This window comes from Nanorana parkeri, unplaced genomic scaffold (assembly GCF_000935625.1).
Source record: "Nanorana parkeri isolate BGI_ZX_2015 unplaced genomic scaffold, ASM93562v1 scaffold23, whole genome shotgun sequence".
NCBI lineage: Eukaryota > Metazoa > Chordata > Amphibia > Anura > Dicroglossidae > Nanorana > Nanorana parkeri.
The window spans coordinates 2,875,978-2,901,553 of NW_017306291.1; the positions used below are offsets into that span (position 1 = coordinate 2,875,978).

The 25,576-nt window shown below is 43.5% G+C and overlaps 1 protein-coding gene across 1 annotated transcript in view; it reads left to right on the plus strand.

Moving 5' to 3' along the window:
* ST8SIA6 (ST8 alpha-N-acetyl-neuraminide alpha-2,8-sialyltransferase 6) overlaps positions 1 to 25,576 on the plus strand; it is a 118,312-nt gene that overhangs the window by 16,601 nt on the left and 76,135 nt on the right. The window lies entirely within an intron of this gene.

The following is a 25,576-nucleotide window of genomic DNA, read 5'->3' on the forward strand; positions in this document are numbered from 1 at the left end:
TGGAAGGACCTTGCTCTTTATTCAACCTTACATACTACAGTATGTTACTACGTTAGTTTATTATCACTTTAATTCTACTTGATTTACCTGGACTACAGTGGAGTGTCCTTGTTACAGTGTTTATACACTGTTATCACTTTGCAAAAATGTATTGAATTTGAATGAAGACATCCTTCTCTCATGGCTCCCGTTGATGTAGAATGTGCAGTAGGTGTGGTACGGGTGACGCATACCTACCATATATCAGTAAATCTAAATGCATTAAATGCATTCTCTTTAAAAGTTACTTTGATGGGCCAGCAAACAGAAGTGACTGCAACAACAAAACTGTATATTAGGGGGATGATGACATGTTATGTTCGCATATTGCAATCCCAAGTACAACATACAAGTTTAAAAGCCAGCTGTTCTGTCTTGTTCTGCGGCCCCTGGACTATGAATGGCCCCTCCATTGGCTGGAAGCAGATGTTCCTTGTAAATAACAGAGCGAAGAACGGGAACATTGACAAGCTGTTATCATCAGGCATGCTTCATTCTAGGTCACAGGGTCATCCACCGAAAAACTCAGCAGTACAATGTTTGGAAGGTACAGGAGAATTAAACCAGTTAGTTGCTTCTCTCAAGGCCCTTGGTGGCGAGACCTCTGCAGGTAAAGGGAATGTATCAATGTTTTACACATTTTCCTTATTTTTTCAAGTTTAGAACTGAAAAAAATGAAATTGTAAAAAATATTTGATTTCTTTTTGTCAGGTAAATGTGAATACTTCATATTTACCACTTGCAGCCAGCAGGTGGTGCACTCAGGGCAGTTGTTTACACTTCTGTTAAATCATTTTACTGCTTATATTAGCTAATAATTCCGAGTGTACTTCAATATACTATTCAGCTCTGTTCACTACTGAATGAGATTTTCTGTATCTATGTGTAATATGCATTGCCCAGCAAACTATTTCTTTAGATTTGTACCCAAACCCTTACAGCCATCAGGATTCTGAACAGCTCCAACTCTTTTAGCTCTGCTTCCCTGAACTTCCTGTCCAGTACAAGATCACAAGCGACAGAGCAGTATCAAGCAGCTGTCCATCTACTAACTTGGAGAATGGAGGAGGTAAGAGTGGGGAGCAAATTAAGGGGAATAGTTTGCCTTGCTGTGTCTCTGCGTTTGTAGAGACAAATAGAGCTTACCTTCTGCCACAAAGGTGGTTCCTTAGGGCCTTGCAAAATCCTAAGACAGGATATTGGGGCCAGTGCTCAGGGGACCATCTGATTCTGCAGGAAATTAAACGTTTTAAAGTGACGCTAAACTCAGGACTTAAATCTTAAAAATACATTCCAGTACCTTAACTATTAACAACACTGGATCTTATTTGTGTATAACTCGGCTGTAGATCCTCAAATCATCTCTGAATTGGTGCTGACACTGTCCTTCCTTCTGGAGGGGGGCTACTTTTGTTCCCCATGGTCCATGTGTGTGTCATTAAGTAGCCACCGCTCCAAGCTCACTCCCATGATGGACTACAATCTAATGTTCAGTTTCCTAATTTGTATTGAGATTGTAGTCCATCACAGGAGTGATCTTGGAGCGGTGACTACTTTACAACACACTCAGGGACCATGTGTCCATTTACATCAGATTACCCCCAATGTGGCACAATCAGGTCTGGTGAAACGGAACACTGTTCTGTTTGTTTTTCTGGACCAGGCCGGATCCATTGGCAACTGCATGTGAACGGACACCCATTCGTTTAGATTCAGCTGCCCATAGATTACATTGGGCCTCTCATCAGGTCCGCCTTCGAAACCTAATTAACCCACCTGTCTGAAAAGGGCCTTAAGGTGGGCAGCACATATTTAAGGTATTTATGTACAAGGAATGTTTACATAAGAGCAGTGTTATTGTTAGTGTTAGTTACATTTTTTATTTATTTTTTTTCTAGTTCACCCTTTAGATTGTAAGCCCTCGGGGGCAGGGCCCTCCATACCATCTTGTCTTGAATTGTATTGTCATTGTAATGTCTTCCTTATATTGTAGAGCGCTGCACAAACTGTTATAAATCCTGTATAATAATATAATAATAGTGTGACAGGTCTGCTTTATTATACAATTTGTATTTGTGCGGTCTGGTTGCATCTGAATAGCGATGTTTCCCACATGACATTTTTATATGTATTTTTAGCACCTTTACGATCATACAGATGATCCAGTAAGGTTGAAGAATGGACCAATACATATTTCTTTCATATTACTATTATTGTTATGAATGGAACACCAGAAAGCAATAAACCCACCCGGCAGAATACATCATCTGTAATGATGCCTCCTTCCAAGGGAAATTATTCTGCTAATTGATCAGGAGGGAAAATTATTGTCTGCAATTGAAATTAATCAATTGTTTAGGGAGAATGTATCTAATTTATTCTCCAGAAAATGAATCAATGCATAATACCGTGGCATTTCGTAGAAATTTTCTAGTTTTGTGTTGGGTAAATAAGCAATAAAAATAAGTTTTTATTAGAATTTGGAGGGGACGTCATCTGTTCAGGATGTCCTTGCTGAAGTTCCTATCATGGCACTCGTCTAAAACAATAAGAAGTTGTGACTTCAATGCTGGGTTCTCTATTTATTTAGAATATACTATGATACATGCAGACAGAGATGTATATTAGTTCTCAGTGTGAAGATTTTGGTTCTGGAATCTCTAACTTATTTAAAAAACACCAAACCAACACTAAAATTTTAGACCCCCAGGAGGTGTTTGCCATAATGAGTTAGTATGCACAGTGTATTAGCACATTTATATTTATTACAGGTATTTATAGAGCAGCAACAATTTATACAGCGCTTTAGATACTGCACATTCACATCCCTCAAGGAGCTTATAATCTTAAGGTCCCTGTTTCACATACATACAGGGCCAAAAGAGAGTAAAATGGAAATCATTGTTAGGGTTTGCATATAATTTAACAATTCTGGACCTGTTCTTGTGCCAGAAAATGCCCCTCTATTATTTTTTTTTAATATATATATATATTTTTTTTAAATGATCATGTACATTGATTTTCATTATTCTTTTGATTCTTTTTTTTTATATTTTAATTATTTTTAATAGTTTTTTTCATTATTATTTTGATATTGTATTATGATTTTAATTATATTTTCATTATTATTTTAATAGTTTTCATTTTCTTGGCAGTGAAAAAAGTAATATAAAATGAGGACATTACACAAAAAACATAAAAAGGAAGCAAGCACACATACACACAGCACTAAATTAAATAAGCTAAACTGCTATGCCCCCCCCCAGAAAAACAAACCACATAATTAAAATAAAGAAAAAAATAGATTGCTGACTTCTTTTGAATGTTCAAGTTTCACATTTTTTAATTTTCAGTTTCCATTTTTACCTTAGCGGCTAAAAAAGCAGAAGAAACACACCGCTCGCTCCCTACTTAGAAGTGATTATATTGCCATCAGGTCATTTTATCATTCCAAGGTGTGATCCCCCCCGATAACACCCCTTCCCTGCCTCCATTTATGTGGTGCAGGTGACCAGTTTTGAAAGTCAGTGGCAATCCCTGAAATCAAGGACTCTTGAGCAAACCTCATCCCACATACTGCCATTCTGCTTTCTTAATTGATAACACTGGACTGCCCCTGTTCAGCTGCATACAAAAGCTTATGCTGCAGTCTTTAGCATTGCCTTAGCGCTCAGAGCCACTTAAGATGAAGAGCCGGGGTTCGGTTACACATGGGAAGAATTAACGCCTCCAGGAAAGCTTTTCCCACTACCAGCTGTCAGTTCAATACGATGCAGTTTGTGGAATACTGCAGTAGTCATTTATTTGGCCTCTTGCTGAGGGAAGGTTCATCCTCATTTAAATGCACAGGAGCGATCGCTATGCATAAGTAGTAAACATCGTGGTGAGAAGCAGCAAGGGAACAATCCAAGTAAACAGGGCTGAGCCGCAGCGCAGACCAAGCTGTCTGTGGGTCATGTGCAGAAAATAAGTCTTTAAAGGGTTATTAAACCCTTGAATGTTTTTTTGCATATATCTACGGCTAGCAAGCAGTAGATATAGGCAAAACGATTAAAAAAAAAACTTTTTCAAAGAGTTAATACTTACCTGTGTCTCCAACGCGCGCTAACGTCCGAACATCTGAAAATTGCTCGGGCGCCCGCATGCACAGTTCAGATGTTCGGCCGGGAGACGAGGAGAGACACAAGGTAAGTCTATGGAGCAGCGTGCAACCGCACAGACTCTGTGGGATATCAGAGAAGGACAGAGGAGTCAGCGCTGGATCAGAGACCCGCACCCAGCGCTGGAGGGACAGATGAAAAGGACAGTAAAGAAGAAGATGATCGGATTAAGAGGGATCATTTAAAGGAGAACTATGGGGTAAGTGTTTTCCCCCATTGTTCTCCTAAGGGTCACGGGACATAAACTAGTGTCCTCCCGTGCCCCAAAGCTCAGTATATCGCGAGCTACAGCTCACGGCACACTGAGACACCCGCAGCCGGGACGGATCCCAACAATGCTGTCGAGATCCACCCAGCTGTGTGATTGACAGCTGTATCTGCCTATTAGAAACTAATACAATGTTTTTTGAAAAATAAAATACTATTTTTACCCTTCATTGCAAATCTCCAGTTGTATGTCTAACAGTCCAGCAACAGGTGAATGTCATTTCTTAGGGTGACAACAATTGACTATGCCAGTGCACTGTGGATTGCATTGTAGTCTCCACTGGGAGAGTGTGACAACACAGAAGAGCAATGGGAAGAGAAGGATAAAGCATTGTCTCCTTATAACAGAAAGTGCCTGAACAGGGATCTTCATGGCAGGATCACTAACAGGGTTATTCACAAAAGGGTAAAGACTAGAGTATGGAGAAGGCAGGAGAAGGGAACAATCTAGGACAAGCTGGACTGGAAAGTGAGCTGAATTGGAGAATTTTTCCAAATCAGCTATAATGTCCTAGATTGTTCCCTTCTCCTGCCTTCTCCAAACTCTTCACCCTTTTGTGAATAACCCTGTAAGTATTGTTTTTAATAAAAACTGTGGATTTAAAACAATTGAAAATCATTTCCGAAATTAAAAATGTATTTTTTTTAGATAGAGTAGGGAAGGTTAAAACCCCTATCATGTAATTGTTTGCTGCCTGCATCCCTCTAGGGCAGGGAACTTTTTAAACATGGGGCCAGTTCACTGTCCCTCAGACATTGCTGGGGGCCGGATCATAGTTTGAAAAACAGGGGGGGGCGTACCACCACGCCCCCTCCTGTCCCAGAACAAATTGGGAACATTAGTGAGCAATTGCTGTGCGTTCCAGCAGCTGCTGCTCTGGTGTGAATGGTGTTACGCTGCTAAAGGAACCAAGGTATTTGGTTTGCCTCGGCATGCGCCCTGAGATGAAAGGGCGCAGCCGCACAGGCCGAACACAGAAGCTGCCAAGCTTCCGGAACAGCCTGTGTGGACCCCGCGGGCGGCAGGGGGCCGGCCGATTGATTGCTATATGTTGTTTAGGGCGGCTGGGCCTATTTTAACTGCTTGAAGACCATGTGTTTAGACCCCCTTCCTGTCCAGGCCATTTTTCAGTGTTCAGCGCTGCGGTACTTTGATTTACATTTATTTTGCCCTGAAATGAATTTTATACAAGACAGATTTAGACAGATAGAGCTTTCTTTTGGTGGTGTTTAATCACCACTGCGGTTTTTATTTTTTTACTATATTTCGGGAAAATTAGAGGAAAATTTAAAAAAAAATAACTTTTCTACCAGACTTAAAGGGTCTGGTATGGATCGGGAGGGGGACCCCACGCCATTTGTTTTTCTTTTTCGTTTATTTACATATATTTTTTTTCTGTTCTGCTCCTTACCTCGGAGGTAACAAGCAGAATAACCAAGCCGAATGCCGTTCGGCAACATTCGGCTATTCACTCACTGCCATTCAGCCCCTATGAGAATAGGGGGGAACGGCAGCGGGTAAACTGCAGGAGGTTTGGCACAGCCGATCTAGATGTTGGATCGGCTGAGTTGAAAATGTTCTTCACTTCGGCTTCAGGAGTGAATAACCTCCTTAGTGTATGCACTAACGTGTATCAGCAATCAGAAGCAAGAAGAACTATTTAAACATTGTGGCAGTCGTATACAGGACTTCAGAGGAACACAGTGACTAGCTGAGAGAGAAAGCAAAGCCTGCCGTTGAAGATAGAGCCGCAGAAACCATATGGAAAGTGTCACCGTGCATATAAAGACACCATGGAGAGTGGACTGAACCCCCCCTGTGAGGCTAGATGTGTGTCTTTTAATTTCCCTCAACCATGGAAGCACTGGAAATAGCTTTTTTTCCAGAGATCAAAAAACTGAAGAAACAGTGGTCAGCTATGTCACAGAACTGAAAATGCAAGCAGCAAGCTGTGAGCTTAGTATTATCAGAGACTCTCATCAGAGATAGGATAGTGTGTGGAATCCGACATCCTCACCTCAGAGAGAGACTACTAAGAGAGAAAATGTTGGGTCTACAGAAATGTATTCAGATATGCAGAGCCTCTCAACTGACAAAAGACAGTCTAAAGATGATTGATGATGATGTGCATACAATATTTGTTAAAGGAACGTACTGGAGAAATTGAAATCTACCTATAATGGTGAAGAAGGAGGCTTACAATGGCCTGGAATGAATGACCAAATAAAAAACTGGATTAGAAAATATGACGTGCACCATGATGTGGCAAGCAACAAAAAGGAAACATTGCAACTACATGCAATCCCAGCTAGGCTTTGGTCCAAAACAGGAACAGATTTTTAAGCCGGAATAACAAAAGTGTGGACCTCTTTTTAAATTTCTAGGAAGTGGACCATCTACAAGATACTAGGGCGAAAAACAGTCATGAAAAAAACTCAAAGCCCAAATGCAAGGTATGGCATCCCTGAGATAATATTCTCTGATAATGGTGCTCAGTTTTCTTCTGATGAGTGTAATCAACGAAGTAAGATGTTTAGTAAGATCAGGATTTTCAACATCGGCCCTTATCACCAGAATATCCTCAAAGCAATGGTAAAGCAGAGTCAGAAGTAAAAAAGCCAAGAGGCTGGCACAGCCATTTATCTGAGTCTGGACAGTAGACCAGCACAAAGACTAGCAGGCAAAACGTTCTTAACCTGTGACACCCTGTCCCGCTTCCTGCCTAGTTCACTGACATCACCGGTTGTCAGGAGCTGGGCAGGACGCTCTCGCCCAGCTCCTGGCAATCAGTGACATCAGTGAGCTGAGCAGGACGCCGGACAGAGCGTCCTTGAGGTAACTAAACTACTCTGGCAGACCACCGCCCCCAAGGGAACGACCATTCACTGACAGCACCCAACCTCATTCCCCCGGAATGACCATTCACTAACAGCACCCCCCCTTCCCGAATGACCATTTATTGACAGCACACACCCCTCATCCCCCTCCCGGAACAACCATTCACTGAAAGTGCCACCTCAGACAGAGAAATGTTTAGGTAAGGCCCTGGAGGTGAAGTAAGCTGGGCCAGCACAGACAGTAATTATACAAATCCAGAAGAGGGGAAAGCTATGATGTGGAAGGGGGGGAGTAGTTCTTCTAGGAAACTGACTCTACCGGAGTATTCAAACTTCCTAGCAAGTTGAGAGACGCGTAGCAAAAAAATTAAAAATTATTTACGCAACGGGAAGCATTTAAAATACTGGATTTTTCTGTGATTTTACCTGCAATTTTTTAAACTGATGACAGGTTCCCTTTAAGAAGGCTTATCAATATACATTTGATTCTGATTATTTGCTTTTGGCAACAAGAAAAGTTATTTTTAGCGCAATTTTCATACATTAGCCCCCAAATCAAATCACCAGTTCTTTCAACATACTGTACCTTTTTTCCATCGCACCCCCCTTAGTCAGACAACATGTACATTATATTCTTAGAATTGTAAAGATTTTATATGCAAAATCATTCTTCAGTGTCTGGGCTCAGTTTATAGCTCATAAAGCCAAACTGGCATTTTAGACCGAGTAACGCTAGACAATATCCTCGGAACAAGCATGGAAACACAATGGCTATTTTCAGAGCCGGGGAAAAAAAAAATCACAAAAGCAATACTGGAACAAAGTCTGAAGGACAAATTGCTATAAAAGCCTAATGAGTAGTCACGGGTCGGAAAATATAGGAAAACCCCTGTGTAAACTGCTTATAAAAAGGTGCAAGGTTTTTATGACACATGGTGACTTCCTTCACAGTGGTTTGTGAGGGAATTGGTTCCTGCTTAGTGCTGTGTTTGATTTGCAGCGCTGGACACAAATATTTCCAGTTCCTACAAACAGGCATGGTTTAAAGCTGAACTCCAGGCATAAAAACTAGGGATGTTCAGATACCAAGTACCATACTCGGTACACGTACAAGCACAAGTACAGATAATTTTCCAGCTGCAGGACTAGACTAGAGAAAAACTCAAAAGTTACGAGGCAGCTGTCATTTTTAAGGGCCAAACGGAGCTCCTGGGATTTCTACATCTCTGTTTTAATGAATTTTTTTTTTAAATAAATATATATAAGGGATGCACCGATACCAGTTTTGCAAGTACAAGTACTGATACATTTTTGTTTATTGTCATGTGACAGTTTTTCTAAAACAATACAGACTAATGATTTCAGGACCGTGGTGGAGTGCCAGAGCCAGGTCCCAGCTGCAACCGCTGCAACCCTGGAAGTCCTTGTGAAAATACCAAGTATCTGAACTGGTATCTGAACATCCCTAATAAAAACCCTTTTTTTTAAGACTCAATGCCCATAAAGGATATAAATCCACTTTGTGTGCACCAAATACCTTTTCAAACCCATTTATCATCTTGAAAAAGTCACAGTGCCATCATCACTGTGTCGCTCTTAGCCTGTGCAGAGAGCGGAGCTATGGGAGGGACCCAGTAGGCCCCACCTACTAAGTATTACCTGCAGAAAATGAAAGGAGGGGCTGAGACAAGACCAGTCACCCTGCACAAGGAGAGGGATCAGCAGTGACCTGTCTTTATTACAGGAAGCTCCAAGTGTCACGCTGGATTACTCCACAGATCTGGAAGAAATACACAAAGTTCACCAAGATTCAAGGAAGAACACACATGACTCTTGTATTTAGACAACAATAATTTAAAACTGACTGAGATTTCCTGTTAACTTGGAACTTTGGCAAAGACTAAATTACTGGGTTTTCCAACCATTTTAATTTCCTTTCATGAAGGAAATACACTATGACTTTCTCCTCTGTATGACATATCATGGCCAGAATTAGATGAATATTAGACATGTGCACCGGCAAAAAAATTGTTTAGTAATATTTTTTTTTTTTTCTCAAATGTCACTTTGCTGCAACGGAATTTCGTCCAACAAACGAAATTTCGTACAGACTATCGCTAACTAAATTGGAATCCAGATCGGAATCGGATACATCAGAATCTCAGAATTTCCAAAATTTCGTCCGAATTTCGATTCAGAACGAAAAGAATTGCACGTGTCTACTGACTATACTGTGGTGCATGCTTAAAACCAGTGCCAATGCAAAATCTACAGTGACCATGTTCTGTGCAAGTAAATGGGAGGCTCATGAATACTGACCGACAGATAGATAGATAGATAGATAGATAGATAGATAGATAGATAGATAGATGTGAATGATTGCATGTTCTATATCTTCCTCTCTCACTACATTGCTACAGAAGAACAGATCTAATTTGGAGAAATGAAAGGAGGAAAGCGTCTCATTCTTGGCAAGCACTTGATGTAAAAATGTCACCTCTTGATTTTCATGTCTGAGTCAAAGCAAAAAATCAATGAACTTGTCTTGTGGGTATATATGGGGCATGGCCATGTTAAAGACTAATACGGTCTGCTAATTTTTCTCCTCCAGAGGCCTGATCCGGCAGAAGTGAAGAGATCTATCAAAGAATGATTAACTGAGCACACAGATCTTTTACTTTAGATTCAGAATGACATTTTACTGTATTAATGTGAGAGAGCTGTGTGCTGTGGAGTGTGCAGTACGTAAAGGAATTATGTATTTGTACTGTGTAAGTAGCAACTAGCAAATGGAGTGGAACTGAGGGACCATGAAGTGTTATTTATCGAAGGTTCTAAAAGAAGAGCTACTTGTCGTGTGTATTAGAAAATGTCAGAACAAATAAGATCCTCCTTTTATTATTCCACTTGGGCTACACATATACAAATTACTGATTGGATGCTACAGTGATACACAGGCCGATATCTCTCTGAGAACAGATATCTGCCCTTCCTCAAATGTGTGGTATAAGCACTGCATTCAGTGATGGGATAAGGTCATTCAGTGTCTGGGGCAAAGATGACAAACTGCACCTCCCTCCCTTCCAATGTGTGCCCCATCGTCTTCTGTAGCTGGGATCCAACTTTCAGCTACTACATTGCTCAGCTCTGGGTGGGCCAATCAGATTTCACATGAACCTAGGAGTAAATCCTAATTTGACCATTAGATAGACCTGAGGAACATAAAAAATACTTATTTAGTATGCTTCTCGGCTCTGTCTAGTGGCCATATTGTAATTTTACAACACTACATTCATGCATGGTTGTTAATGCAAATATCTAATCAGCCAATCACATGGCAGCAACTCAATATATTTAGGCATGTAGACATGGTCAAGACGATCTGCTGAAGTTCAAGCCAAACATCAGAATGGGGAAGAAAGGTGATTTAAGTGACTTTGAATATGCCATGGTTGTTGGTGCCATACGTGCTGGTGTGACTATTTCAGAAACTGTTGATCTACTGGGGTTTTCACCATCTCTCGGATTTAAAGAGAATGGTCCAAAAAAGAGAAAATATCCAGTTCTCTAGGCAAAAATGCCTTGTTGATGCCAGAGGTGAAATGAGAATGGCCAGACTGGTTCAAGATAATAGAAGGGCAACAGTAACTCAAATAGCCACTTGTTTACAACCGAGATATGCAGAAGAACATCTCTGAATGCACAACATGTCCAACCTTGAAGCAGATAGGCTACAGCAGCAGAAGACCACACCGGATGTCACTGAGCAAGGGCTCACCACAATTGGACAATCGAAGACTGGAAAAACGTTGCTTGGCCTGATGAGTCTGAATTTCTTTTGCGACATTCGGATGGTTGGGCCAGAATTTGGAATTAACATCATAAAAGCATGGATCCATCTGCCTTGTATCAACGGTTCAGGCTGGTGGTGGTGGTGTAATGGTGTGGGGGATATTTTCTTGGCATACTTTGGGCCCCTTAGTACTAGTTGAGCATCATTTAAATGTCCCAGCCTACCTGAGTATTGTTGCTGACCATGTCCATCCTTTTATGACCACAGTGCACCCATCTTCTGATGGCTACTTCCAGCATGATAAGGCGCCATGTCACAAAGCTAAAATCATCTCAAACAGGTTTCTTGAACATGATAATGATTACACTGGACTCAAATGGCCTCCAGAGCCACCAGATCTCAATCCAATAGAGCACCTATAGGGATGTGATGGAAGAGGAAGTTTGCATCATGGATGGGCAGCTGACAAATCTGCAGCAACTTCAAGATGCTATCACGTCAATATGGACCAAACTCTCTAAAGAATTTTTCCAACACCCTTTTGAATCTATGCCACAAAGAATCAAGGCAGTTCTGAAGACAAAAGGGAGTCCAACACGGTACTAGCAAGGTGCACTTAATAAAGTAGCCAATGAGTGTGTTAGGAACATTCGTTTTTAGCATTATTTGCCCAAAATTAATGTTCACAGATATTTACAGGGTAAAGGGCCCTGCAAATTGTTTATAAATATAACCTGCAATGTGCTGCAGCCAAACATTAGGCTAACAGTGTTGTAGTTTGATAGTCACAGGCATTTAGGAGTGTAAATTATACAGTAACTAGCAGAAGGTATAAAGCTGGTGGTGAGATGGCTGGGGAAGGATGCAATGAGAGTGGAGGGTTGTGTAGTTGCCGGTATCACCCTTGACACATCCAATACAGCCAACAGTTGCTCCAAAATGACCTTGGCCACCTGCAGCAATGAAAGTGTGGGTGGGTGGGTGGGTATGTGTGTGCGCACACAGTCACTGTCACCTGGCTAAGTATGGGTCCAGTAGCTAGCCATACATGTGAAGAATTCTCCAGCCCACAGGGAGAGAAATCACTTGATTCCACCATCCAGGCTAAACAGCATAGATGGAGGAATCTGCACGTTTTGTATTCTTTGCATACCTTATTTCTCTTTTCTTTCCCAGTCTTCTCACAGTGGCCATGTTAACTAAGAGCAGATTGCTAGCTCCCCCTTTACTTCCTGTAACTCTGGTACATGTGACTAGGACATGTGGCCATGCACATGATCTCAGGGGAGGAAAATGCCTTTCCCTGAGATCTCATGAGATTACAGATGAGATTTCCCAGCAATGCTCTGCTGATGTAACCTTCCCAGGATGCAATGCTTGGGCACATTACATAATTTGTGCCAAAACTGGACCAGGAAGTGGATGAACTCTATTTGTAAGTAAATGAAAAACATGTTTGTTTAACTAATGAATGTAAGATGATTTCATATCAGCATGCAGAGCTGCATGCTGATGTGATTTTTAGTGCAAGGGGGTAAAGGTCCAATTTAAGCCTAAAGGTATATTAGACAACCTACTAAAGATAACTGCAGAAAAGTTACAAAGGCTACAAATATACAATGGTACAGTATATAAATAGCTCCATAAGAGTGTATGATTTCTTTAAAACAATGTTTTGCTTGGAGAAAAGCTCCAAGTAAATGGAGCTTCTGTGATAATGCATTTCTCCTAAATTAGCATTCTTCACAATAAGCAGTTGAAGACAACAAAGGATCCTTCCCTACCCTGCTGTGTTCCTAAAATATGTTTCCTACCAGAAATATGGAGGCTGCAATTGCTGTAAAGTCAGTTCTAAAAAAGTGACATGGAAAATAATGAAGCCACTGAATCAGAATAACAGCTAGGGAACAAATATTTTCAGAAGCACAACAACTAGAGAACTAATGGGATCCACCATGCATCCTCACTATAGGTGAGCCACCATAAGGTGGCTGCAGGTAACTATGTTATGTTCTAAAATGCTAAACAATAAGTTGACTTCTCTGATTTGTTGGAACTTCACAGATCAGACTCAATCATATTTCCAGCCTAACCTGCTTGGAGGAAGATTGGTTGGCTGATAAGTGTTTCCAGGTCATTCACTATTGTTCTCACCCAATGTAAACTTGCATGTTTGTAGAACAATCTGGGGGGAATTTATCAAAACTGGAGCAGAGATAATCTGGAGCAGTTGCCCATGGCAACCAATCAGCATCTCTCTACAGTTTGCTCAGGTGAGATTTGAAAATGAGAGAGAGATGATGATTGGCTGCAGTGCAAATGTGCTCCAGTTTTGATAAGTCGTCCCCTCCCCCCATTGTCTTCATCTGCCACCACTTGGCCAACCACTCTACCACTCTAGCTAAGTATGGGTCCAGTAGCTAGCCATACATGTGAAGAATTCTCCAGCCCACAGGGAGAGAAATCACTTGATTCCACCATCCAGGCTAAACAGCATAGATGGAGGAATCTGCACGTTTTGTATTCTTTGCATACCTTATTTCTCTTTTCTTTCCCAGTCTTCTCACAGTGGCCATGTTAACTAAGAGCAGATTGCTAGCTCCCCCTTTACTTCCTGTAACTCTGGTACATGTGACTAGGACATGTGGCCATGCACATGATCTCAGGGGAGGAAAATGCCTTTCCCTGAGATCTCATGAGATTACAGATGAGATTTCCCAGCAATGCTCTGCTGATGTAACCTTCCCAGGATGCAATGCTTGGGCACATTACATAATTTGTGCCAAAACTGGACCAGGAAGTGGATGAACTCTATTTGTAAGTAAATGAAAAACATGTTTGTTTAACTAATGAATGTAAGATGATTTCATATCAGCATGCAGAGCTGCATGCTGATGTGATTTTTAGTGCAAGGGGGTAAAGGTCCAATTTAAGCCTAAAGGTATATTAGACAACCTACTAAAGATAACTGCAGAAAAGTTACAAAGGCTACAAATATACAATGGTACAGTATATAAATAGCTCCATAAGAGTGTATGATTTCTTTAAAACAATGTTTTGCTTGGAGAAAAGCTCCAAGTAAATGGAGCTTCTGTGATAATGCATTTCTCCTAAATTAGCATTCTTCACAATAAGCAGTTGAAGACAACAAAGGATCCTTCCCTACCCTGCTGTGTTCCTAAAATATGTTTCCTACCAGAAATATGGAGGCTGCAATTGCTGTAAAGTCAGTTCTAAAAAAGTGACATGGAAAATAATGAAGCCACTGAATCAGAATAACAGCTAGGGAACAAATATTTTCAGAAGCACAACAACTAGAGAACTAATGGGATCCACCATACATCCTCACTATAGGTGAGCCACCATAAGGTGGCTGCAGGTAACTATGTTATGTTCTAAAATGCTAAACAATAAGTTGACTTCTCTGATTTGTTGGAACTTCACAGATCAGACTCAATCATATTTCCAGCCTAACCTGCTTGGAGGAAGATTGGTTGGCTGATAAGTGTTTCCAGGTCATTCACTATTGTTCTCACCCAATGTAAACTTGCATGTTTGTAGAACAATCTGGGGGGAATTTATCAAAACTGGAGCAGAGATAATCTGGAGCAGTTGCCCATGGCAACCAATCAGCATCTCTCTACAGTTTGCTCAGGTGAGATTTGAAAATGAGAGAGAGATGATGATTGGCTGCAGTGCAAATGTGCTCCAGTTTTGATAAGTCGTCCCCTCCCCCCATTGTAGTACATTTATGACCGGTTGCCACCAATTCCCTAAAGGCATTTGTAGAGCTCTGGTTCATCTTTCCTTCTCAATACAAGCCAAAGAGAACGCTGGTATTATCAATGTGGGTGCTCATTGGTCTGCGTATGGTGAGGAGAGACAGTTGTGGAAGTTCAATGTGGAATCTCTTTTTAGCTGTAAAGGCTCCCTAGGTATGCATCAAAGCATTATGGGACATAACAAATACATTTTGCACCCTACAAATAAACAGAAGACTTATTTTAGAAACACTACAAAATATTGGCAAGCTCATTTGAAACTGGTTGCAAAACTGATTATATTTTAGCTGATTTCAAAGAAATAAACAAAGAAAAATGTGGATTCATGTGGTATTTCCTGGATATTATGCAGCAGCTGCCTCGGGCTGTTGCTGAACACTATCTGTGTTCTTTCATGATTCCATTTCAAGAGAAACTTGGGAAAAATTAATTTGGATTTGACTATAACTAGTGAATCGGTGCAGTAACTTGTACCGCTTGAGCCACTCAGTTCTGTAAACAGCAAAGCTGAAACTGCTTCCCATGTAAAAGGCTTAAGCTCCACCTGCCTAATAACAAAGCAGACCTTGCATTAAAATGCTGTCAGCATCTCTGTGTCTGCTCCCGCCTATCTCACTCACGTCACTGGTTGACAGGAGCTCGGTGGGACAACAGCCCCGGCAACCGCCCTTGCAACTGATACAGGACAGAGGGCTTTTGACAGCATTTAATGCAAGGTCTGCTTTGTTATTAAGCAGATGGAGCTTTAGGCTCCCTTTTACATGGGGAGCTGATTCAGCTTTGCTGTGTACAGAACTGAGTAGCTCAAGCTGTTCAAGTCGCTGCAATAATTCCCTGATTTAGGAGCTCTTAGCAACCTGGGATGCTGTGGCCACCCCTCTGCCTCCCCCCAACACCTGCTGCCACTCCAATGAGATGCCACCTGAGTCGACCGCCTCAGTCTGCCTTATTAAAGGGACAACACTGCCTTACAACCTTTCCACCAATAAAAAAAATAAACATTAGGAAAAAACGTAAAAATATATTTCCCTTATGCCCTGGCTTCCACCTATTGTGCCTAGGTGATGGCACTGTCCTTCCTTCTGGAGGGTGGCTACGTTTGTTCCCTATGGTGCCTGTGTGTGTTGTAAAATGACCACCGATCCAAGCTCACTCCCATAAAGGATGACAATGTCCCGTTTAGTTTACTTATTTGTATTGAGATTGTATTCCATCACGGGAGTGAGCTTGGAGCGGTGGTCACTTTACAACACACACAGTGATCATGGGGAACAAAAATAGCCCCCCTCCAGAAGGAAGGACAGTGTCAGCACCAATTCAGAGATGATTTGAGGATCTACAGCCGAGTGACACACAAATAAGATTTTTGTTAGTAAAGGTATTTGAATGCATTTTTAAGATTTAAAGGGTTTCTAAACCCTATGTTTTTTTGCATATATATATATATATAAGGCTAGCAAGCAGTAGATATATGCAAAAATGTTTTTTTTTTAAACTGCATTAAAAGCAGTTTAAACTTACCCCCGTCTTCGCCGCGCGCTCCCGTCCAAAAATCTGAAACTGCTCGGGCGGCCGCAAAGCATCTTGGGGCGGGCGCATGCGCAGTTCGGATTTTCGGCCGGGAGACGAGGAGAGACGCAAGGTAAGTCTATGAACGCGTGCACCCGCATGAAGACACCGTGGGACAGTGTAAGTGATTTAATTAACGTTGGGGGAGGTAATTTTTTTGTTGACTTTAATGTCACTTTAACTCCTGAGTTTAGTGTCACTTTAAATTAACCTGTTGCTTTGTCCTCCATAGCCAGAAGCACAGGTTCACTGTAAGGGTTTAATAGAGTCAAAAAATTATGTTCCACAACAATCACAAAACTGAAATGTTGGAATACTCAAGTTATCCAATAAGTCAGCAGGTGATGTGGCCCACCACCATTCCTCTACTCGCAGGGGTGTCAAACTCAATTTAATCGTGGGCCGCATCAACATTATGGTCGCCCTCAAAGGGCCTGTAAGACTATATAAATGTATCTAATTTTTATCATAATTGCCTCTGCATTCAATTATCACTTGTTTTAGTAATAATTTAAAGGAGAACTATGGGGTCAGTGTTTTTCCCCATAGTTCTCCTTAGGGTAACGGGAAGACACAAACTAGCGTCCTCCCGTTACCCTAAGCTCAGTATACCGCGAGCTACAGCTCGTGGTATACTGAGACGCCGCACCTGGAGCGGATCCCGACGTAGATGACGGGATCCGCCCAGCTGCGTGAGTGACAGCTGGCTCTGCCTATCTAGAGGCAGAGCCAGCTGTACCCGCCCCCTCCCCCGTCCGTTCTGCCTGTCAGCACTGGCAGATCTGAGCGGGGAGAGGGGAATCTAGCCCCTCCCCCTGTCACGGCAGAGAGCCGTGACAGGATCGAGAGGTGAGCGAACCTGGTATGTGTTCGCTCACCTCCCGATCTACTGAGCCGACCTGTGACAGTCTCATTGTCACAGGTCGGCTTAGAACTATGAGGTGAGTGGAAATCACTCATCTCATAGTTCTCCTTTTAATAGCTTGAACTGAAAGTAGAAGTCTAGGAAATGGCTTGGTGGGCCGGATTCGGCCCCTGCGCCTTGAGTTTGACACATGTGCTCTACTGGATTCATCAGCCTAGCGCATCACTGCTGTTACCGGTATAGTTGGGGTGATGTCTCCATAATAGGTGAAGCACTAAGAAAGAAAAGATTATCAGAAAACGAATCAGGGGATTGTTATTTGTGATATGAGTTTTGATGGCACTGTTCCTATACTCTGTTCAGTCAGGGCCATCTTTAACGCAGGGCAAAGGGGGCAGTTGCCCGGGGCCCAGTCATGGTTGTGGGGCCCAAAGCACCTGCCCCTTGAGCCCGCAGAAACTTGCCGATCGGATCGCATAGTAAAATACGTTATGGCAGCAGCCGCATACGGCAATGCCATAATGTATTTTCCTATGCGATCTGCACCATTGCACGGCATACTACAGGTGTAGTTCCTCCCCCGCCCGCGTAGCGTGACATGTAAGTGTCACACAGGCTTCACTGGATAACGTGAGGCAGTGCGTACGGATGCCTCACACACGCAAGGGGAGTCAGACATCCGGAAAGAAAGACTGAGGCTGACTGGCACAGCAGCTATAGAGGAACAACAAATCCCAGCAATAATACATTAAACACCCGGTATAATGTACTATTGCTGGGATTTGTTGTTCCTCAGTAGCTGGTGGTATTCTGCAGTGTGCCGCTGTATAATACATTGGTATTCTGCATTGTATTGTGCATGGTATTCTGCATTGTATAATACAGAGGCACAATGCAGAATACCACCAACCAGATATATATCTGGTATGTATGTATGTGTATATATAAAATCTCTGGTCGGTGGTATTCTGCATTGTATATACAATGCCGCTGTATTCTGTATTCTGCCGCTGTAATATACAATGTAGAATACCATGCACAATACAATGCAGAATACCATGCCCAATACAATGCAGAATACCAATGTATTATACAGCGACACATTGCAGAATACCACCAGCTATAGAGGAGCAACAAATCCCAGCAATAGTACATTATACCGGGTGTTTAATGTATTATTGCTGGGATTTGTTGTTCCTCTATAGCTGCTAATATTCTGCAGTGTGCCGCTTTAAAAAAAAAAAGAAGGAAACATTAAAAAGGTGAATAAATAAATATGCAGGGCTCATAACCTTAAAACATGTATTGGTGATTATCATATATAAGTGATCAAACCAAATCCATAATTGATGTGAATTTGGTTTGATCACTTATATATATACTAATCACTAATACACATTTGATATTTAACATTAAAAAGGTATCTCGAGTGACTTACCTTGAATGACGGTGGGCCCTTGATTGTCGGCGGCCAGCGGCGAGTGAGGGAGCTTGCGGTGAGTGAGCTCACGGCGAGGAGGAGAGCAGCGGCGTGCGTGGCTTCAGCGTCCTGTGCAGTGGGCGTGGCTTATGCGGCCTGTGCGGTGGGCACGGCTGGCCCAGCGTGTGACGTGTGGTTCAAACCGCGTGTGGAGCCCCGAACAGGCTAATCAATTGATAGCCGGCGAATCAGCGTTCGAAAACGTTGACAACGTTTTCAATCGTCGATTTTATTCGACTAAATCGATCAACTGTTGCAGCTCTAGAAGTATATGAGGAGTGAGACTAAGAGGCTACAGTTGGCAAGTGCCTACTGTTACAGATCAAGCTAAGGACTTGTTTCTGAACCAGCTCTTTATGTTTACATTATTAAAGTTTTTTTGAGAGAAGTCTATGATCTATGTGATCTATGTGTGCTGTTTTTTTTTTTCTTGGTGTTGGGGAGGTGAGAGAAATTCCCGGGGGGGACGGATGAAACATTGAAAGGTTTCAATGTGTCTGCTAAGAGCGTCAAAAAGAAATTGAAGCTGGAAGAACTTTGTGTTTGGTCATTACACTAATGCAAGTCTCCTCTGACTTCCCACCTTTAGCAGGCAGAACTATAATTACCTTTAGCAGGAACGGCAAATACCACACAGCCAGCTATGTTTTATGATGAGCAGGCTGTGCAGTCACAGATAGTTATCAAGCTGTTGCAATCTCGCTCCCTTCCCAGCAAAAGTAAACTTCATTTTTCACAGCCTTATGAGGAAATATACACTCAGAATGGACGTCACTGGTAAACATACGTAATCTGAGGTTGCGTGCGTTCACTGGTTCTTGTTTATTCGATTGTAAGTAGAAGCAGTCTCTGATCTCAAGTCCAAATGGAAGCAAAGAATATAATTCACATATTTTCCAGCAGTGCTAGAATGAAAGGCACCATAAAGGAAAGTGGGCCTTCATTGGGATGATAGGTACCCTAGCTCCCCCCACCCTCCTTCCCTGTTAAATGATGCAGCAATAAGGACCATCATTGTCTGGGCTTTACTGGGAAGAGGGTGGGGGGATCAGGATATAATTTAAAGGATAAATGCACTTTAAACATTGTGAATGTGTGGGAGGGGAATGGGTGGGAAGTGAATATGTGGGAACCAATTTGCCTAAAGATAAGGATAGTGATTCTTATCCTATTTGCCCCTCTTCCCTGCCCACCCCCATGCCCCCCCCCCCTCCAGAGATGCATACTTACCTTGATCTGATGGCCATGGCCTCTGGTGTTTGTTAACATACAGCACTGCAAGTCTCTCTATCATGGACAGGCCTGCGCACTACAGCCCCTAATCTTCTATGGGACTGTCTCCCTTCATTTCCAGCCTCTGGACGCAGTGCCATAGGAGTCTATGGGTCTGTAATGAGCAGGCGGTGCCAGGAGAGTGAGACTTGTGGCACTTGGTTCTCTTTACAATGCAGGCGGATTATGGCTGGTGTGATGGGCTTGGCAGGGTGCTGTACATATCTTCATGAAAGCTTCACAGCACCCTACCTCAGTACTCCTCGCAAAGGGCCCTCACCGTTGATACAAGTAGTAGTGTGGTTTTTGGGAGGAGTTATACAAATATCAAAATTCCTATTGCACACACCCACTGCCTGTTGTGTTTACATTCCCTGGCTGAAGCTACATAAGCAATGTGTGCTTGAATAGCTCCATTGAAGTGGAAAGGTGACCCTAGGGGTCTAATAGACCCCTAATGTCAAATTAAAGAGAACCTGTCATCTCCAATGTGCTATCACATGAGGGCTTGTGCACACCTTCGTCCCCCCCCATTTCAATGGCACCCCAAACACGCCATCCGCCCAGTGCGATCGTCTGCATTGGAACGCGCAGTACCGCAATGCCCTGCGTTCCAGTGTGGTGTGATTGCAAAAAATTGTGCATGCAGTTTTTATTCTGAAGTAAGCTTAATGTTTGGAACACTCCTTTTTAGGGTTGCCACCTTTTCTTTCAGCGAAACCCGAACACTCTAGCAACGCACAGAATTTTTTTGGGGGAGAATGAGTCACGGCTTATTTATATGTAAATAGCGCCGCCCATTCATATGTAAATATCACAGTCAAGACTATTTTCAGTGGGGGGCCGGTAGCCCCTATCTTAATTTTGGTTGCCCCCGTCTGCCTGACATCATGTGTCCGGGTCTCAGGTGCCATGAAACCCGGACACAGCATTCAAAACCCGGACTGTCCTAGTGAATCCCGGACAGGTGTCAACCCTACTCCTTTTGCGTATTTAACTTTAAATAAAAGATTTATTACATTTTTTAAATCTGATTAATTGAAAAAATAAAACTTTAGTTGCAGCACTAGCACTCTGAACAAGATGCACCCTCCAGCTCCAAGACCAGAGGCACCTACAGGAACCCCCAGCTTCCACAACACAGGCGAAGGACCCCGGCGTAAGGCTGCCCTGTACAATTCCTGTCTGATGCGGACAGGCGTTTAGGGCAGCCATACGCAATGCCGGGGTCCTTCTCTGCATATGTGAAAGCCGGCAGGTAAGGGTGCCGGCTCAGGCTAAACAGATTTCCATTCAGGCCTACAGGAGCCCGAAATGGAAATCCGGCCCTATTTGTGTGTGCTAGTAAACTGTGTATAAGAGACACAGCAAGGCAAGATGCTCCTCTTCTCCCCCTTTCTCTCATCTCCAAGCTAGTAGATGAACAGCTGCTGGAAATTTATCTGTCCCTTGTGATCTTGTACTGGGCAGGAAGATCAGGGAAGCCGAGCTTAAAGAGTTGGAGCTGTTTAGAAACATGATGATTGTAAGTGCGTTTTAAAAAATGTGAGTTTAATACTATTGTAAAAGACGTATCTTAAAAGGTTATTAAACCCTTCTGTGTTTTTGCATATATCTACTGCTAGCAAGCGGTAGATATATGCAAAAACATAAAAGGGTTAATACTTATCTGTGTCTTCGCCACGTGCTCCCGTCCGAACATCTGAAGCGTCTCGGGTGGCCGCAAAGGATCTTGGGGCGGGCGCATGCGCAATTCAGATGTTCGGCCGGGAGAGGAGGAGAGACACAAGGTAAGTCTATGGAGCAGCGTGCACCCGCACAGACACCTTGGTACATGAGAGAAGAGGAGGAGAGAGGAGTCAGCGCTGGATCGGAGACCCGCACCAGCGCTGGAGGGACAGCTGAAAAGGACAGGAAAGAAGATCGGATTAAAAGGCATCATTTAAGGAAAGTCCCTACAGCAGGATTGAGAAGGGGGAACATTTTTTTGACTTTAATGTCACTTTAAAGCCAACCACATTGACGTTGATGCAGGATGGGGTAGAACGTTTGGTGAAGAAGTGGTTAATCTCTCTGGGTAATTGCTGCACTTTATGCAGAATTTAGCATGTAAATACAGAGTCATATACCTGAAGGCAGCCTGGCTTTTATTGTGTGACTTGAATCCTATTGTTAAGCCATAAATGTGACCACCATCAATGGGCAATGTTTACAGGGAGGCCGGGAAGAGGCAGAGGAAGTCTTGTATTGCTGTCCTGTACTTTGATCATTGACAGTCGGTGTTAGGATGAGACAGCTGCAGCCAAAGCAGATCCCCTGGCGGGGAAAAATTCATCTCCGCTTTTTTACTGCACACATAACTTATTACCAGTGCTGGGAGGCCCTATAATAATGTGCAGCATCATGACCCGGACCAGCTTAGCACATAGGAGCCGCTATCATTCTCCACCATTGTGATGATAAATTAACCTGGATTTAAAGGCACAGTCTGTCCCCATGGAATGGCTCCCTCTTTAGCTTCAATGGGCTGCAGCATGTGCAAAAAACATGGCAAAAAAGCCCATGCAGCAAGCTTCCCAGGTTTTTATACTGCATGTTTGACGCAAATTTATGCACAGGAAAAAAGGCACATTTTCCCAGCTGTGCTTAGGGTGCCATTACCAAGTAATGACAATGCAAATGTGATGCATGTTTTTGACGCACATCTGGTGCGGGTTTACAGAACATGAAGATGTGAACGCGGGCTTTAGTGATCCGGCCACTGGCGTTGCTGGAGTTGCCCATCTGACATTAGATAAACGTGACTCCAGCCTTCTGTTATGCCGCCATCACTGCTGGAAGTGATGTATCCCCGATGGAACATGCATTGCTAATGCAACTGGATGCCAGCCCTAATATCATCTTGTGGGAAAATGACACCATTGCCCCTTCCCTGCAGCTTCAAGAAGCGCCCAAAGTGCAGCATTATTATACATCTAAATAGAGAAGCTGAGGGTCAACAACGCTAGTAATTCCTGTGCGGTAATACCGTGTTGTGGGCCCTACAGTGGAAATAAGGATGAGCTGTGGACTGGCAGGATATAAGGGCTCATGCACATGGCTGATCGGGGACGTACAGTGCCCAGCACAGCGTATCCAAGGTGGGTATGGCCAGGTGCTCCCGATCTGCCTTGGACAAATCAATGACAAGCTGACACTGTTTGTGTCAGGCAGGGGTATAGTGGGGGAGGTGCCATGGGGGCAGTTGTCCTGGGAGCCGAATTTGTAGGGGCGCTGCGAGCAGCTGGACCTCCCGTACCGGGCCCCATTGGGTCAGCAGGGGGTCTGGGCTTGGACTGGAAGCTCCCTCTCCTCCCCGCTGGGAGCTGGATGCATGCTGTGTTCCCTCCAATCCTGTTGCCTCAGGTGGCATCACTCTGGGTTACGTAGGGGGGCAGCAGGCACAAGCATCCCGGGTTGCCTGCAACTTAGCAACCTGAGACACTCTGGCCAGATAGGGGTCAGCAGCCACATGGGCATTTACTCCCCCCCCTCCACCAAAATGCTAGGGACACCCCTGCTTGCACCCACAATCCACTGATCATGGCCACAATGCTTTGCAGGCTCCAATGCAAAAAAGTAATCAATGCACATTTTTTTCCTTCCATCAATGTGGGTGCATTTATTCGTTTTTTTGGCAAAAGGCAGACAATACCTTTAAGTCATGTGACCAATTGTGAGTGAAATTCCTCTTTAACTCTCCACTTTAATGTGATATTAAATTTAAAATGTTGGTAAGTTATGTCAGATGCTGAATCACTTACAATGGACGCTGCTCCTTGATGATTAAAAGTTTTAGTTTTCTGCTGAATCAGCTGGTTCCGAGCACTGGTCCTGATATCCTGTTTTAGGGTGACTCCTTTACCTTGCAGGTTCCTATGGAGCCACCCATGTATGTGCAAGTAAGCTGCGTGTGTCTCCACAAACACACATAAACAAAAAGGCAAGTCATTCCCCTGCTCCCCACTCCCCTTTCCTCCATTCTGCAACCTAGTAGATAGATGGCTGCTGCAGACTGCACTATCCCTTGTGATCTTGTACTGGGTAGGAAGTTCAGGGAAGCCGAGCTGAGAGAGTTGGCGTCAGTTGTTTGGAAGCATGATGACTATAAGGGCTCGGATGGACGCAGTGCTTATTTCTGTGCGTATCTGAACATAGCAGATGCAAATACACAGCCCCATACACAGCTGCGTCTGGTGCTGTGTTTTTGCATTGCGTACAGATGTGCACAAACGAAAAAATGGAACAGAGCTGCATCCAGGTCCGCACATACTATGTTTTTGATATGCATGTAAGTGCAGAGGCGTCCCCAGGCCAGGCGTGATGCATCTTGGTGATGGATGTTAGCATGGAGAGGAAGGGACGTTCATCTGGTGGGATGAAGTATGCCGCTGGATCCCCTCCTTTCTCTCGTGCAGCTGTCGGGCTCTCGGTCGAGTGCCCGACTTTTCAGAGGGGGTCATTTTGGTGTCGCACTCCCCTTGTGACGCCGCTGTGTAAATGCATGCGTACATGTATGGAGTTTCTGGTGCTTAGGGATTGCCCACAGTGGTCCAAAAATGTGTACGCATAAAAACACATACAGACTGAATGCGCGCTTATGCATGCATGTACACGTCGACAAAGATGCGTGATCATGCATTAAATTCTGTGCTTGCATTCCTCCTGTGTGAATGAGCCCTAAGTGCTTGGGCAAAAAAATGTAAAGAAATACTTTGCTGGGTGATGTATATTTGTTTGATTTGGACTCATTATTGGAAAAAAAAAAACAGAGTTTAATACAACAAAAAGTCAGCAATGTATATGGTGTATGGGGAAAGAAAGGGATGCATTGGTAACAGCTGATGGAAGCAACACAGGAGGGTACCAGTCATGCTTCTATTGGACATGGGCAGGGTCACTTTAAGAGTGCGATATGCAGAATCCCCCCAGACAATTGCTCACCATGTCACCTTGATCCAGATGGCACCTCTTGGTCGGTGGTTCCCCCCCGGAGCCGGGAGGGGAAGGACGGGTGAGGAGGAGATGCTGGAAGGCAGCCCGGGGGGAGGAGGAGGAGGACCGGGGTGGGCGGAGGATGGTCGGCAGACACAGGCTGTCTCTGCTCCGGAGACAGGTGGGCAGAGGGTGGAGGAGAAGAGGGTGGCACATACCCGGACGCTGTCCTCTCCTGCCGATCGGTGCCAGGCGGCACACGGCGACCATGCGGAGGGCTGGCATCATCCTGCTGAGCACCATCCTAGCTACAGCCTAGGTAGGTGCTATATGGTGTTGTGCTCTGCAAGCTTTCATCTTCCAAAGACCACCAACAACCCCGGTGATAAGATATTGTAATAGCCTAATCAATATCGTTTATCGAGACAAAAAAAATGTTACTTTTTAGGTTTGGGTTGAGTAGGAAAGAGTTAAAGTGTCTACTGGTTAATTTGGTGAAACGTTCCTCCCTTACCTGTCTTAAGCTGGCCATACACC